Raw genomic sequence first — 17414 nt, 5'->3', positions numbered from 1 at the left:
TTCTCTCTCTCTGGTGAATAATAACTTCTAGCAGCTCCTGCTAGGGAATTTCCCACACAGGCTGTGTGTGAGTCTGTCTGTGATTGGCCAAGACTCCTGCTCTGTGTGAGGCTGGCTGGGATTGGTCAAGACTCCTGCCCAACAAAAACAGTTTAACTATATGCTTTCTGTTATGTCTGCTGTGTCATTGAGCTTACCTTTAAATTATATAATGAATCCTAAAATCACATTATCTTTTTCTGCTTCTGTGGACACAAAATATAACTATTACATGACATCCAAACATGAAGTCACTGTAAATAACTCTGATTTTGTCTTTAACACACAAACATAGGAACTGTATTAAGGTTATTGGCAGGTCTAGCTGTATAAACATATAAGCTATGTTAGCAACTTAGGACAGGTTTCACTGCTTCCCCTGTGAGAGATCTGAGATCGGATAGACTTGCGGCACGTAAGTCTGACAGGTTTTTCTGTTTGTTGCTGGGAGGATCCCACCTTTCCACAGGTTCTGCGCGTTACCTGTGAAGAGGCTCTATTTAAGTCCGCCTTCTACTGCTGACCTTGCGGTTGATATTTCCTTCAGGAGTCCTAGGCTGGTTGTTTGAGGATCCTCTGCTTCCCTCTCATCTCAAGCTAAGTTCTCCTGTTTCTCCCAGTTGTTTGTGTTGTTTCTAGATCTCAGGGAGATGCTGGTCCCTTCATTTTGGAAGGTACCGGCTGTCTCAGTTCCCGCTCCCTAAGTTAGGGTTTGCGACAGTGTCTGCAGGGCTTAGGTTCCTCATCCCCACTTACCGTGACAAAAGGTCTTAGCTGGCCAGCAACACATACTATGTTTCCTTGCCACTCTGTGGTATCCTCCTGCTGCTGCTGCCTTATCCACAATATGTCTGCTTGCCACTCTGTGGTCTCCGGATGCTGCTGCTGATGCTACCATCTCAACACTATGTCACCTTGCCACTATGTGGTCTCCTGATGCTGCTGCAATTTCCACACTATGTCACCTTGCCACTCTGTGGTATCCTCCTGCTGCTGCCATTTTCACACTATGTCACCTTGCCATTCTATGGTATCCTGCTACTGCCATCTCCACAATTTGTCACCTTGCCACTTTGTGTTTGATATACCTGCTTCCACAAAATACTGATTGAGGCCTACGATATACCTGCTTCCACAAAATATTGATTAAGGGGTTCGATATTCCTCTTTCCACCAAATATTGATTGAGGCCTACGATAAACCTGCTTCCACAAAATACTGACTAAGGGGTTTGATCTAACTGTTTCCACCAAATAATGATTGAGGCCTGCCATATACCTGCTTCCACAAAATACCGATTAAGGGGTTTGATCTACCTGTTTCCACCAAATATTGATTGAGGCCTACCATATACCTGCTTCCACAAAATACTGATTAAGGGGTTCGATATACCTGTTTCCACCAAATATCGATTGAGGTCTGCAAAATACCTGCTTGCACAAAATACTAATTAAGAGGTTCAATATACCTGCTTCCACAAAATGCTGTTTTAAGGGTTTGATATACCTGTTTCCACCAAATATTGATTGAGGCCTGTCATATACCTGCTTTCACAAAATTCTAAGGAGTTTGATATACCCGCTTCCACCAAATATTTATTGAGGCCTTCGATATACCTGCTTCCACAAAATACTAATCGAGGCCTGCGAGAGACCTGCTTCCACAAAATACTGATTAAGGGGTCCGATATACCTGTTTCCACCAAATATTGATTGAGGCCTGCAAGATACCTGCTTCCAGAAAATACCGATTAAGGAGTTCGATATACATGTTTCTACAAAATATTGATTGAGGTCTGCGAAATACCTGCTTCCACAAAATACTGTTTTAAGGGTTCGATATACCTGCTTCAACCAAATATTGATTGAGGCCTGCGATACACCTGCTTCCACAAAATATTAAGGGGTTCGATATACCTGTTTCCACTAAATATTGATTGCCTACGAGATGCTTCCTTCCACAAAATACTGATTAAGGGGTTTGATATGCCTGCTTTCACAAAATATTGATTGAGGCCTCCGATATACCTGCTTTCACAAAATACTGATTAAGGGGTTCGATACACCTGTTTCCACCAAATATTGATTGAGGCCTGCGAGATACCTGCTTCTACAAAATACTGATTGAGGGCAGTGATATACCTGCTTCCACAAAATACTGATTGAGGGCTGCTAAAATCCTGCTTCTGCAAAATTTTGATTAAGGGGTTCGATATACCTGTTTCTACCAAATATTCATTGAGGCCTTTGATATACCTGCTTCCACAAAATACTAATTAGTGCTGAGCACGAATATTCGAATAGCAAATTTTTATCGCGAATATCGCCACTTTGAGAATTCACAAATATTTAGAAGTTATATTGAATATTCGGCATTTTTTTCCATCTGAACACATGATTCCTCTCTGCTTCTTGCTTGTGTGCCAATGAAAAGGAAGCAATGTCAAGTTTGAAACAATACTTAGTGCACCAATCAGTAATCTGTAGTCAGACCTGCTAAAATGTTAAGTTGCACGTAGTGCAGAAAAATATTCTAATCACTGCCGACTAGCACAATCGCGAATATATTGGAGCACTTAACTCTATTTGCATATAAAGCTATTCTAATGTTCTGCTGTGACAACCATTTTCTCCAGTCTCAGTAAGCTTATACCAGCTTTCAAAATGTAGCTAATGTGACCTACGTCGTATTTCGCATTGCGAATTCACATTACGCGATTTTTACATATACAAATACACCACTACCACCACCAACATATCCCCTCCACTCGAGTCAGAGGAATTATTTTCCCATCCATTTATTGGACCAGGCCTTCCATCACCGAGCCCAGTGGGAGCAACGCCGTCAGAACCCATAAAGCCACACTCCCAGTGCTCAACGTCCTGCCTCTTCTCCTTCTCCTTCCATTTGTCCTCCACTCCATCTTCCACCGTGCCGTCATCGCGTTCATCTGGCAGAAGGAAGGCTTCTGTGGCCCAAATGTTCAAGCGTAAAAGGTTGATGACACTGGATAACCCTCTTGCCCAATGGCTGACCGCTGGTTTGTCGGAACTGCTAGCCCACCAACTGCCATATAAACTGGTGAACTTGGAGGCCTTTAGAAAATTTGTGGCCATTGGCACACCGCAATGGAAGGTCCCCGGAAGGAAATATTTCTCCCAGAAGGCATCCCAGAGCTATATGGCCACGTTTAGTGGCAAGTGAATGTATCTCTGGCACACAGTGTTGGTGCCAAGATACATCTGACCACAGACACGTGGTCTAGCAAACACGATGGGCAGGGAAGGTACATAACTTTTACTGCCCACTGGGTGAACCTTCTGACGGCAGTCAAGCAAGTAACCTGTGGCTCCTGTGTGGATTTGGTGTTACCGCCAAGGATTGCATGCAGGCCTGCCTCTTTTTCTCCTACTCTATCCTCCATTTCCTCCTCGACTGACTCCTACTTTTCCACTGCTAACACCTCTTCTGCTGCACCCCCCAAGCTCCCCAGAACCTATTCGACGTCCGATGCGAGACGTTGCCATGCTGTACTGTGGCTGTTGTGCCTGGAAGCCAAGAGCCACACCGGTCCTGCACTTCTTTCAGCTCTGCGGTCACAGGCTGATAAGTGGCTAACCCTGCTCAATTTGACAGTTGGTAAAGTGGTGTGCGACAACGGTGCCAATCTGCTGAGTGCACTGAGACAGGGCAAAATGACACACATCCTGAACTTAGTCCTGCAGCGATTCATTGCCAAATACCCCGGGGTCCAGGACGTCTTGCGGCAGGCCAGGAAAATCTTAGAAAATCTTACATGGCCATGGCTCACCTTGCTGACGTTCAGCAGCAACACCACTTGCCCGTCAGATGTCTTATTTGTGACAGCCCGATGCGCTGGAACTCCACCTTGTATATGCTTGGTAGGTTGCTCCAGCAGCATTGTGCCATTAACGACTACCTGTGTGAATTCTGCAGCAGGACAGGTTCTAGGGAGATTGGTTTCTTTTCACCCCGCCAGTGGCAGCTCATGCGCGACGCATGCAGACTTCTGCGGCCATTTGATGAGATCACCAAACTGGTCAGTCGCAGCCAAGGCGCCATCAGTGACATAGTACCTTACGCCTTCTTTCAGGAGCGTGCATTGTGTCGTGTCATTGATCAAGCTGTCGAGGAGCAGGAGCTTGAAGATGAGGAAGTCGCAATGCTGAATGAATTTCCAGGGGGCTACTCCATCTGAGACAAATCAGCAGGAGTCTGAAGAGGAGTCAGAGGAGGATGGTAGCTGGGGAGAGGAGGAGATGTAGGATTAAGAAGATCAGGCTTTAAAGGAGACTTTTAACTTTTCGGGGATCCCTTTTGTTGTCCATGGCTGGGAGGAGAAGACCGAGGATGACATTCTCCTGGGCAATGAGCAGGAGCCAGGCCACTCCACTGCTTCCAATTTAGTACAAATGGGGGCCTTCATGTGTTTGAAGAGGGACCTCCATATAAAAAGCATAAATGGCAAGGACCAGTACTGGGTGGCAATGTACTTAGACCCCCAAATATTCGTGATTTTGTGATATTCGTAAAATACTTTTCGATTGCGCTATTATGCGCGCGTGCACGTACGCTAATAGCTACATAAGAGATGAATATGGTTGGCAGCAGCTTTCGAGATGGTGAGGAGCAACTTCTGATCACAGTAAGGCCTCTTTCACACGGGTGTCAGTTTTTTTGCCCGGATAAGAGGCGGGTGCGTTGCAGGAAAATGCGCAATTTTTCCGTGCGAGTGCAAAACATTGTAATGAGTTTTGCACTCGCGTGAGAAAAGTCGCGCATGTTTGGTACCCAAACCCAAACTTCTTCACAGAAGTTCGGGTCTCGGATTGGTGTTCTGTAGATTGTATTATTTTCCCTTATAACATGGTTATAAGGGAAAATAATAGCATTCTGAATACAGAATGCATAGTAAAACAGCGCTGGAGGGGTTAAAAAAATAAAAAAAAAATTAACTCACCTTAGTCCACTTGACCCCGCATCTCCTTGTGTCTCCTTTGTTGACTAGGACCTGTGGTGAGCATTAAATAGAGGTAAAGGACCTTTGATGATGTCACTCCGGTCATCACATGGTCTTTTACCATGGTGAATCACCATGGTAAAAGATCATGTGACGTACCATGTGATGACCGGAGTGACATCATCAAAGGTCCTTTACCTCTATTTAATGCTCACCACAGGTCCTAGTCAACAAAGGAGACACAAGGAGATGCGGGGCTTCGCGATCAAGTGGACTAAGGTGAGTTAAATTATTTTTTATTTTTTTTAACCCCTCCAGCGCTGTTTTACTATGCATTCTGTATTCAGAATGCTATTATTTTCCCTTATAACCATGTTATAAGGGGAAATAATACAGTGAATAGACTGTCACCTAGCAACCATGCGTGAAAATCGCACCGCATCCGCACTTCTATGGGGCCTGCGTCACGTGAAAATCGCACAATATAGAGCATGCTGCGATTTTCACTCAACGCACAAGTGATGCGTGAAAATCAACGCTCATGTGCACAGCCCCATAGAAATGAATGGGTCAGGATTCAGTGCGGGTGCAATGCGTTCACCGCACGCATCGCACCCGCACAGAAAACTCGCCCGTGTGAAAGGGGCCTAAGTAATTGTACATTACAGCACTGTTTTAGATTTAAATTCCATGCATGTCATGACAAGCTTTATATGATAGAGTTTTTCAAAGTATTCGAGATCGCGCAAATTGCCACCATTGATTAGAATATTTTAGCGCAATACATACAACTTAATCTTTAATCAGGTCTAACAACATAATACTGATTGTTGAACTTAGTATTGTTGGGACATCACAGCATGTATATATGGACAGCAGAGAAATCTCTCTCACATGCACATTGCACATTTATTTTCCTGCCATACTCTATATATATATATACAGGTCCTTCTAAAAAAATTAGCATATTGTGATAAAGTTCATTATTTTCTGTAATGTACTGATAAACATTAGACTTTAATATATTTTAGATTCATTACACACCAACTGAAGTAGTTCAATCCTTTTATTGTTTTAATATTGATGATTTTGGCATACAGCTCATGAAAACCCAAATTTCCTATCTCAAAAAATTAGCATATTTCATCTGACCAATAAAAGAAAAGTGTTTTTAATACAAAAAAAGTCAACCTTCAAATAATTATGTTCAGTTATGCACTCAATACTTGGTCGGGAATCCTTTTGCAGAAATGACTGCTTCAATGCGGCGTGGCATGGAGGCAATCAGCCTGTGGCACTGCTGAGGTGTTATGGAGGGGATGCTTCAATAGCGGCCTTAAGCTCATCCAGAGTGTTGGGTCTTGCGTCTCTCAACTTTCTCTTCCCAATATCCCACAGATTCTCTATGGGGTTCAGGTCAGGAGAGTTGGCAGGCCAATTGAGCACAGTAATACCATGGTCAGTAAACCATTTACCAGTGGTTTTGGCACTGTGAGCAGGTGCCAGGTCGTGCTGAAAAATTAAATCTTCATCTCCATAAAGCTTTTCAGCAGATGGAAGCATGAAGTGCTCCAAAATCTCCTGATAGCTAGCTGCATTAACCCTGCCCTTGATAAAACACAGTGGACCAACACCAGCAGCTGACATGGCACCCCAGACCATCACTGACTGTGGGTACTTGACACTGGACTTCAGGCATTTTGGCATTTCCCTCTCCCCAGTCTTCCTCCAGACTCTCTGGCACCTTGATTTCCGAATGACATGCAACAGTCCAGTGCTGCTTCTCTGTAGCCCAGGTCAGGCGCTTCTGCCGCTGTTTCTGGTTCAAAAGTGGCCTGACCTGGGGAATGTGGCACCTGTAGCCCATTTCCTGCACACGCCTGTACACGGTGGCTCTGGATGTTTCTACTCCAGACTCAGTCCACTGCTTCCGCAGGTCCCCCAAGGTCTGGAATCAGTCCTTCTCCACAATCTTCCTCAGGGTCCGGTCACCTCTTCTCGTTGTGCAGCGTTTTCTGCCACACTTTTTCCTTCCCACAGACTTCCCACTGAGGTGCCTTGATACAGCACTCTGGGAACAGCCTATTCGTTCAGAAATGTCTTACTGTGTCTTACCCTCTTGCTTGAGGGTGTCAATGAGGGCCTTCTGGACAGCAGTCAGGTCGGCAGTCTTACCCATGATTGCGGTTTTGAGTAATGAACCAGGCTGGGAGTTTTTAAAAGCCTCAGGAATCTTTTGCAGGTGTTTAGAGTTAATAAGTTGATTCAGATGATTAGGTTAATAGCTCGTTTAGAGAACCTTTTCATGATATGCTAATTTTTTGAGACAGGAATTTTGGGTTTTCATGAGCTGTATGCCAAAATCATCAATATTAAAACAATAAAAGGCTTGAACTACTTCAGTTGGTGTGTAATGAATCTAAAATATATGAAAGTCTAATGTTTATCAGTACATTACAGAAAATAATGAACTTTATCACAATATGCTAATTTTTTGAGAAGGACCTGTATATACCCGCTATATATCCCACAGATACATAGTCTATAGATTAAAGTTTTTGTCCTGTTGGTCAGAAGAAGCTTTCTTTGTCTGACCGCCATAATTTGCTGGTTCATAACCAAGGGTGCACCACGGGGAGGCGAACCAGCTGTACATCTCATACCGTACCGTCACTTCACTAGACTGGTACATCTGCTCAGCTGGCCAATATACGATTGCTCAGACCCCTAACACATACAAAAGCAATACAATGCGATCTTATAACGGTAAATTTACGAACGTGTGCCGCCCGTGGCCGTATTGCGGTCTGCAATACACGGCCACCAGCCGTCTGCACCCTGCATCACTGATCACGTACCCATTTACTTTAATAGGTCCGCTATCCAGGAGAGGTGGTGCGGAACCCCACGGAAGTACCTCAGAGTGCTTCCGTGTTTTTTTTTGGCTGTGCCTCCGAACCACAAAAAAGTAGTTAATGCACTATTTTTATGCGGAACGGACAGATCACGGACCCTTTCAAGTGATTTTGCCTGTGCATTGGGGACCGCTATTGTGGTCCCCAATACTCGGAAGGGCCGGCATGAGCCCTAAATCTAATATATGACCTTTTAAATACTTTAAAAAAACAATTGCTGTGTTGTTGATGACATTATTTTCAAACCGTATATGTAAAAAATTTGGGATTATATGCCTAAAACACTAGGACTAAAAGCCTTTTTTTTTTTTCACAGACGATTGAAACAGACAGCTAAACCCTACACTATTCTATATCCCTATCTAACCTGAAGTACACACTGCCCTGGAAACTATCAGCTAAAATATTCCCTAACCTATACTATCTAGCACTAACTATCTGGATTATATATTTAAGCTAACTCTGAAACGTACACTACACCCTACACTGGACACTATACACTAAACTATACACTAAACTACAGTATTCCCTATTACTATCTAACACTAACTATCAGGAATATTTATATGCGATTTGGAATCTAATTTGAAAAAGCACAGCACAGTATTCAATCTCCTCTCTCTCTCACATGAAACTCCTCAAAATTGCTGCAGGGGAGTGTCTTAATTTATATAGAGAAGAAGTAGGCAAGGTCTCTATTGGTTGCTAGGGATGTTGCTAAGCTGTGACAAAGCCTTCTCATTGGCCCACAAGCTAGAAGAAGGGAGGGATGATCACTTGATGTGTACTGAGTTAAAAAGAAAAAAAAAAATAATAATATTCATCATTATGAATATATAGCACTATATTCTAAATATTTGAGAATTATTGAAGTGCCAATATTCGCGATAAAAATTTGTATTACGAATATTTGCGCTCATAACTACCCGTAGAGTGTCCTGTCCGAAAGTACGTTCAGCGCAGCAGGGGAAATCGTGACCGATAAGCGCTCTTGCCTAGCTCACGACAGTGTGGACTGCCTCACATTTCTAAAAATGAATGAGGCATGGATCGTGTGTCTGAACAAAGAATGGTCCTTGACTTGCCTTTTCTGTCAGGTGAATGCCTAATTTTTGGGGCTTCTACTCCAGTGGCCTACAGTAAAATTTTTATCCAGGGACCGCCTAATGTACCTCCAGCCACATCATCACAAGTTCTTTTCTGTCAGGTGAATGCCTAATTTTTCGGGCCTGTACTGGCCTACAGTAAAATTTGTATCCAATGACCACCTAATGCACCTCCAGCCACATAATCACAAATTCTTTTCTATCAGGTAAATGCCTAGTTTTTGGGGCCTGTACTCCAGTGGCCTACAGTAACATTTTTATCTAGGTACCGCATAATGTATCTCCAGCCACATCATCACAAGTTCTTTTCTCTCAGGTGAATGCCAAATTTTTGGGGCCTGTACTGGCCTACAGTAAAATTTTTATCCAGTGACTGCCTAATGTACCTCCAGCCACATCATCACAAGTTCTTTTCTGTCAGATGAATGCCTAATTTTTGGGGCCTGTACTGGCCTACATTAAAAATTGTATCCAATGACCGCCTAATGTACCTTCGCCTATTTAATCGCAAGTAGGGATGAGCGAACCCGAACTGTATAACAAGTCCAGGTTCGGGTTCGGTGTTCGTCGCTTTCTTGGCGCTTTTTGAAAGGCTGCAAAGCAGCCAATCAACAAGCGCCATACTACTTGCCCCAAGAGGCCGCCACAGCCATGCCTACTATTGGCATGGCTGTGATTGGCCAGTGCAGCATGTGACCCAGCCTCTATTTAAGCTGGAGTCACGTAGCGCCGCACGTCACTCTGCTCTGATCAGTGTAGGGAGAGGTTGCAGCTGCGACAGTTAGGGCGAGATTAGGCATTGATTAACTCCTCAAAAACACTTAATTCAGTTTTTAGGCTGCCCAGAGCGTTTTTCAGTCACTTTTTTCTGGGGTGATCGGCGACCATTTTGTGTCTTGTGGTGCGCCAGCACAAGCTGCCACCAAGTCCATTTAACCATCAATAGTGTGGTTATTTTTTTGCTATATCCTACATCAGGGGCAAGCTGCCACCATGTCCATTTAGCCATCAATAGTGTGGTTATTTTTTTGCTATATCCTACATCAGGGGCAAGCTGCCACCAAGTCCATTTAACCAGCAATAGTGTGGTTATTTTTTTGCTATATCCTACATCAGGGGCTTGGCTGTGCTTGCTATTTTATTGAGGGTGAAATACAATTGCCAAAATAGCAGTACCCAAAATCTGGTGTTTCAGCTGTGGCCAGCCAATTGTAATACTGTCTGCTGTCTGGCAAAGGATATATTTTTGTTCTGGGTTGAAATACAATTCCCAACTTAGCAATTCCCTAAATCAGTTGTTTCTGCTGTATCAGGCCTACTTTAAATCTATCTATAAAAGGGTATATTAGATTGAAGGTGCGGATAGTGTCATCCTCAATAACTTCACACGCTACCATGCATTTCCAAGTTTAATTCTGTTCCTAAACGTATACCTGTCACCCAGCGCCTAAATAATAGGCCTCAAATTTATATTCAGCTAAATCTGTGTTTATTGCTGAGGCTGGTCAATTCATTTAGTGTCCGCCAAAGCACAGTTTTTGTTCTGGGTTGAAATACAATTCCCAACTTAGCAATTCCCTAAATCAGTTGTTTCTGCTGTATCAGGCCTACTTTAAATCTATCTATAAAAGGGTATATTAGATTGAAGGTGCGGATAGTGTCATCCTCAATAACTTCACACGCTACCATGCATTTCCAAGTTTAATTCTGTTCCTAAACGTATACCTGTCACCCAGCGCCTAAATAATAGGCCTCAAATTTATATTCAGCTAAATCTGTGTTTATTGCTGAGGCTGGTCAATTCATTTAGTGTCCGCCAAAGCACAGTTTTTGTTCTGGGTTGAAATACAATTCACAACTTAGCAATTCCCTAAATCAGTTGTTTCTGCTGTATCAGGCCTACTTTAAATCTATCCATAAAAGGGTATATTAGATTGAAGGTGCAGATAGGGTCATTCTCAATAACTTCACACACACGCTACTGTGCATTTCCAAGTCTAATTCTGTCCGTAAACGTATACCTGTCACCCAGCGCCTAAATAATAGGCCTCAAATTTATATTCAGCTACAAACCGGATTCCAAAAAAGTTGGGACACTATACAAATCATGAATAAAAACTGAATGCAATGATGTGGAGGTGCCAACTTCTAATATTTTATTCAGAATAGAACATAAATCACAGAAAAAAAGTTTAAACTGAGAAAATTTACCATTTTAAGGGAAAAATATGTTTAATCAGAATTTTATGGTGTCAACAAATCCCCAAAAAGTTGGGACAAGGCCATTTTCACCACTGTGTGGCATCTTCCCTTCTTCTTACAACACTCAGCAGACGTCTGGGGACCGAGGAGACCAGTTTCTCAAGTTTAGAAATAGGAATGCTCTCCCATTCTTGTCTAATACAGGCCTCTAACTGTTCAATCGTCTTGGGCCTTCTTTGTTGCACCTTCCTCTTTATGATGCGCCAAATGTTCTCTATAGGTGAAAGATCTGGACTGCAGACTGGCCATTTCAGTACCCGGATCCTTCTCCTACGCAGCCATGATGTTGTGATTGATGCAGAATGTGGTCTGGCATTATCTTGTTGAAAAATGCAGGGTCTTCCCTGAAATAGATGACGTCTGGATGGGAGCATATGTTGTTCTAGAACCTGAATATATTTTTCTGCATTGATGGTGCCTTTCCAGACATGCAAGCTGCCCATGCCACACACACTCATGCAACCCCATACCATCAGAAATGCAGGCTTCTGAACTGAGCGTTGATAACAACTTGGGTTGTCCTTGTCCTCTTTGGTCCGGATGACATGGCGTCCCAGATTTCCAAAAAGAACTTCGAATCGTGACTCGTCTGACCACAGAACAGTCTTCCATTTTGTCACACTCTATTTTAAATGATCCCTGGCCCAGTGAAAACGCCTGAGCTTGTGGATCTTGCTTAGAAATGGCTTCTTCTTTGCACTGTAGAGTTTAAGCTGGCAACGGCGGATGGCACGGTGGATTGTGTTCACTGACAATGGTTTCTGGAAGTATTCCTGAGCCCATTCTGTGATTTCCTTTACAGTAGCATTCCTGTTTGTGGTGCAGTGTCGTTTAAGGGCCCGGAGATCACGGGCATCCAGTATGGTTTTACGGCCTTGACCCTTACGCACAGAGATTGTTCCAGATTCTCTGAATCTTCGGATGATGTTATGCACAGTTGATGATGATAGATGCAAAGTCTTGCAATTTTTCGCTGGGTAACACATTTCTGATATTGCTCCACTATCTTTCTGCGCAACATTGTGGGAATTGGTGATCCTCTACCCATCTTGGCTTCTGAGAGACACTGCCACTCTGAGAAGCTCTTTTTATACCCAATCATGTTGCCAATTGACCTAATCAGTATTAATTGGTCTTCCAGCTCTTTGTTATGCTCAAATTTACTTTTTCCAGCCTCTTATTGCTACTTGTCCCAACTTTTTTGGGATTTGTTGACACCGTGAAAATATGAATCAACGTATTTTTCCTTTAAAATGATACATTTACTCGGATTAAACGTTTGATCTGTCATCTATGTTCTATTACAAATAAAATATTGACATTTGCCATCTCCACATCATTGCATTCAGTTTTTATTCACAATTTATTTAGTGTCCCAACTTTTTTGGAATCCGGTTTGTAAATCTGTGTTTATTGCTGAGGCTGGTCAATTCATTTAGTGTCCGCCAAAGCACAGTTTTTGTTCTGGGTTGAAATACAATTCCCAACTTAGCAATTCCCTAAATCAGTTGTTTCTGCTGTATCAGGCCTACTTTAAATCTATCCATAAAAGTGTATATTAGATTGAAGGTGCAGATAGGGTCATTCTCAATAACTTCACACGCTACCGTGCATTTCTAAGTCTAATTCTGTCTGTAAACGTATACCTGTCACCAAGCGCCTAAATAATAGGCCTCAAATTTATAGTCAGCTAAATCTGTGTTTATTGCTGAGGCTGGTAAATTCATTTAGTGTCCGCCAAAGCACAGTTCTTGTTCTGGGTTGAAATACAATTCCCAACTTAGCAATTCCCTAAATCAGTTGTTTCTGCTGTATCAGGCCTACTTTAAATCTATCCATAAAAGGGTATATTAGATTGAAGGTGCAGATAGGGTCATTTTCAATAACTTCACACACACGCTACTGTGCATTTCCAAGTCTAATTCTGCCTGTAATTGTATACCTGTCACCCAGCACCTAAATAATAGGCCTCAAATTTATATTCAGCTAAATCTGTGTTTATTGCTAAGACTGGTCAATTCATTTAGTGTCCGCCTGTAATGACCGGCAACACGCACAGGGAGGAAAAAGGGAAAGTCCTGCCCAAGGGAGAGGGAAAGGTGGTGACCCCTAACTCTCCTTGTGGCTGGCACCTGACTGCCCTGACGTCCCTAGACGGGTTCCTCACCCGTGCTGCGATCACGTGCCTAAACCCTGGCTTTCCCTAAAATGAACCCTAGATAATGAACGGGCCGGTGGGATTGCTAGTCCTCACCACTGCACTAAGAGGGAAACACCAGGGAGAGGACAGACAAACACAGACAAACACCCAGGTGGACGACAACAACTGTCCACAATGGTCCAACAGGGATCCGGAGGGTAGCGTTCTAAAGCAACAAGAAGAGAACGCAGCAACACAGCTCCAGTGGGTCAGAATAGATGTCCAGGCAGGAAGCTCTATATCTGGCAACCAGAGAAGTGTGAGAGGGAAATATAAGGAGGATTGGGAGTGCTGGACAAGGAACAGCTGAGAGAAGGAGCTACGGATCCCTGAGTGAGCCAAAAGGGTTTGCAAAGCAAACCCAGAAAGCTACAATAAGGAAACGTCCCTATCTTACATAGAGCGTGCAGCCAACCGCTGCGACCTCCTGACCCCGGGTACAACGGAGTCAGGCGTGGCTCTTGACACCCTCGTGACAGTACCCCCTCTCTACGAGGGGCCTCTGGACACTCAGGACCAGGTCTCTCAGGATGAGAGGCATGAAAAATCCGAACTAGCCTGTCGGCGTTTACCTCAGACGCAGGAACCCACATTCTTTCCTCGGGACCGTAACCTCTCCAGTGCACCAGATATTGGAGAGAGCGGCGGACCCGACGAGAATTAATAATTTTGGATATCTGAAATTCTAAATTACCATCCACGACAACAGGATGGGGTGGCAGCGGTGACGGTTCTAGAGGTGGAACATATTTTTTACGTAACGACTTATGAAAGACATTATGGATTTTAAAAGTCTGAGGTAACTCCAGGCGAAAAGCCACAGGGTTGATGATGGCTACAATCTTGTAAGGGCCAATGAACCTAGGACCCAGTTTCCCAAAGGGAACCTTCAATTTGATATTCCTAGTAGATAACCACACATAGTCATTCACTCCTAGGTCCGGACCTGGCGACCGTCTCTTATCAGCCATGCATTTGTATTTACCTCCCATATTTTTCAAGTTAGCTTGCACCTTCTGCCATACCGATGAAAGAGATGACAAAAAACGTTCCTCTTCGGGAACCCAAGAAGACCCCCCCTCTTTGAAAGTACAGAATTGGGGATGAAAACCATATGGACCAAGAAATGGTGACTTGTCAGTGGATTCCTGACGGCGATTATTTATGGCAAACTCAGCTAAGGGTAAATATGACGACCACAACTCTTGGTTTTCAGACACAAAACATCTTAGATATGTCTCCAGGTTTTGGTTGGTACGCTCAGTCTGTCCATTTGACTGAGGATGGAAAGCTGAGGAAAAGGACAAGTGAACCCCCAAACGGGAACAAAAAGCTTTCCAAAATTTAGAAATAAACTGGGTTCCCCGATCCGAAACAACATCGGAGGGGACCCCGTGAAGCTTCACGATCTCACTGACGAATACCTGAGCAAGAGTTTTAGCATTAGGTAGTGCGGGTAACGCAATGAAGTGTGCCATTTTGCTAAACCTGTCCACTACTACCAAAATAACTGTTTTACCCGCAGACAAAGTTAAGTCAGTGATAAAATCCATAGACAGATGTGTCCATGGTCTATTGGGAATGACGAGTGGTAATAGAGACCCTGCAGGACGTGTATGTGAAACTTTTGCGCGCGCACAGGTAGAACAAGAAGACACAAAATCCAATACATCCTGACGCAACCTTGGCCACCAAAAACGACGAGACAATAGCTCCAAGGTTGCTTTACCACCCGGGTGCCCAGCAAGTGCCGAATTATGATGTTCCTTTAATAATTCGAGACGTAGGTTGAACGGTACAAACAATTTCTCTGAGGGGCAAGAGACCGGGGCGTCCCCCTGGGCCTCTAACACCTTCCCCTCCAAAGCAGAGTGTACCGCAGAGACAACCACTCCTCTTTGAATAATGGGCACCGGATCACTCACATTACCCCCTCCAGGGAAACTACGAGATAGTGCATGAGCCTTGGTATTTTTTGCCCCAGGACGATAGGTAATCACAAAGTTAAACCTGGTAAAAAATAGCGACCACCTAGCCTGTCTAGGGGTAAGACGCTTAGCTGATTCGAGGTACAGCAGATTTTTGTGGTCCGTAAACACAGTGACGGGGTGGACTGCCCTCTCTAAAAAGTGACGCCACTCCTCAAACGCAAGTTTAATAGCTAACAGTTCCCTATTGCCAATATCGTAGTTCTGTTCTGCTGCAGATAGTTTTTTAGAAAAGAAAGCACAAGGACGCCATTTGCCAGGAGACGGACCCTGAGACAGTACAGCCCCCACTCCCACCTCTGATGCATCGACTTCAACAATAAAAGGCTGGGAGACATCAGGTTGGACTAGTACAGGTGCTGAGGTAAACCTCTCTTTTAGAGAGAAAAAAGCAACTTTAGCGGCGTCAGACCATTTAGAAAAATCAGTCCCCTTCCTAGTCATGTCAGTAAGGGGTTTTACGATCACCAAATAATTTTTAATGAATTTCCTATAGAAATTCGCGAAGCCCAAGAACCGTTGTAGTGCTTTGAGGTTCTCAGGAAGATCCCAATCCAAAATTGCCTGGACCTTCCTAGGATCCATACGGAAACCTGACGCAGATAAATAATAACCTAGGAATTGTATCTCCTGAACGGCAAAAACACATTTTTTCTATTTTAGCATATAATTCATTCGTCCGTAGGACCTGTAGTACTTGTCTGACATGCTCCTCATGTGTTCTCAGATCAGACGAATAAATTAAGATATCATCTAGGTATATTACCACAAACCTGCCGAATAGATGACTAAAAATGTCATTAGCGAAATGTTGAAAGACGGCAGGAGCATTGGTCAGGCCGAAAGGCATAACTAGATTTTCATAATGCCCCTCAGGGGTGTTAAAAGCTGTTTTCCACTCATCCCCCTCTTTAATACGAATCAGATTGTAGGCCCCCCTAAGATCGAGTTTGGAGAACCACCTAGCACCCGCAATCTGGTTAAACAGGTCAGGAATGAGAGGAAGAGGGTATGGGTCTCGGATGGTTATCCGATTTAATTCACGAAAATCTAGGCAAGGACGCAGGCCCCCATCTTTCTTTTTAACGAAGAAAAACCCTGCATCCACGGGTGAAGAAGAGGGTCTGATGTGTCCCTTAGCCAAACTCTCGGAGATTTAATCCTTCATGGCTTGTCTCTCTGGACCTGAAAGATTATATAACCTGGTCTTGGGTAATTTTGCGCCGGGAATAAGGTTAACCGGGCAATCATAAGGACGATGAGGCGGTAACTTCTGACAACCCTTTTCAGAAAAAACGTCCTCAAAGTCCGAAACAAATGTAGGTAGGGTAGCTATGGAGGCGACTAAGCAATTGCTAGTTAAGCAATTTTCTCTGCACGGCTCACTCCACTCCAATATCTCCCTGGCCTGCCAATCCACCACTGGATTGTGAGCTACCAACCAGGGAAGACCCAGCACTACCGGAGCGGGGTCACCTTCGTTATGGTGATCCCCTATCTGTCAGGGAGAGGGACCTTGGGTTCCGCAACAACCTGGTTACTAGTAGCAACCGCTGGGCTTGCAGTCTGTTGTAATTGCTGCTGTTGCTGGAGGACCGACGCCTTCAATCCTGCCACCTCCAAAGACAGGCCATGAAATTGTTCCGACAGAGCAGCAATTTGATCCATACTGGATTCTAAGTAGGTAAAAAAATAAGGGCCAGAGATAATGTAATGACCGGCAACACGCACAGGGAGAAAAAGGGAAAGTCCTGCCAAAAGGGAGAGGGAAAGGTGGTGACCCCTAACTCTCCTTGCGGCTGGCACCTGACTGCCCTGACGTCCCTAGACGGGTTCCTCACCCGTGCGGCGATCACGTGCCTAAACCCTGGCTTTCCCTGAAATGAACCCTAGATAATGAACGGGCCTGTGGGATCGCTAGTC

Source organism: Bufo gargarizans, chromosome 5 (assembly GCF_014858855.1).
Source record: "Bufo gargarizans isolate SCDJY-AF-19 chromosome 5, ASM1485885v1, whole genome shotgun sequence".
Classification (NCBI taxonomy): Eukaryota; Metazoa; Chordata; class Amphibia; order Anura; family Bufonidae; genus Bufo; species Bufo gargarizans.
This window is presented reverse-complemented; position numbering follows the sequence as displayed.